Source organism: Cynoglossus semilaevis, chromosome W (assembly GCF_000523025.1).
Source record: "Cynoglossus semilaevis isolate Cse_v1.0 chromosome W, Cse_v1.0, whole genome shotgun sequence".
In the NCBI taxonomy this organism is placed as follows: Eukaryota; Metazoa; Chordata; class Actinopteri; order Pleuronectiformes; family Cynoglossidae; genus Cynoglossus; species Cynoglossus semilaevis.
This window is the reverse complement of record NC_024327.1, coordinates 602,056-602,489: the sequence shown is the minus strand read 5'-3', so window position 1 is coordinate 602,489 and position 434 is coordinate 602,056.

Sequence of the window (434 nt, the reverse complement as noted above, 5' to 3'; positions counted from 1 at the left end):
GTGGGCCACCAAAAATGCTGTTGCAGGAGTGACAGGGTGCGGCTGATTCCAGGATGACAGGCAAATCGGGACTCGTGTGCCCACTGGAGAACTTGGGATCGCACCGCGTCTGGGACAAAGAGGCGATTAGCTGGACCTGTACCAGGGTCCGGTTGGTGTTGCTGGGCCCTCTTCACGACATCTTCAATCTCTCAGGTCACAAAGGGAAACAGGGAAACAAAAGTCACGACTGCCATCGTGACACAAATTCACCTTCATACTCTCATCGTTATGAAATAAATAAAATATATCTGTGTATTGTTCATAATATGAGACCCATTTTTGTACCCCACGTTCTTGCAGTAATATACAACTAACACCCAACACTTTGCATAATTATTTAAACAATACTGAAATACACCACTTGCAGTCATAAAGGAATTTACTCTCAAAAG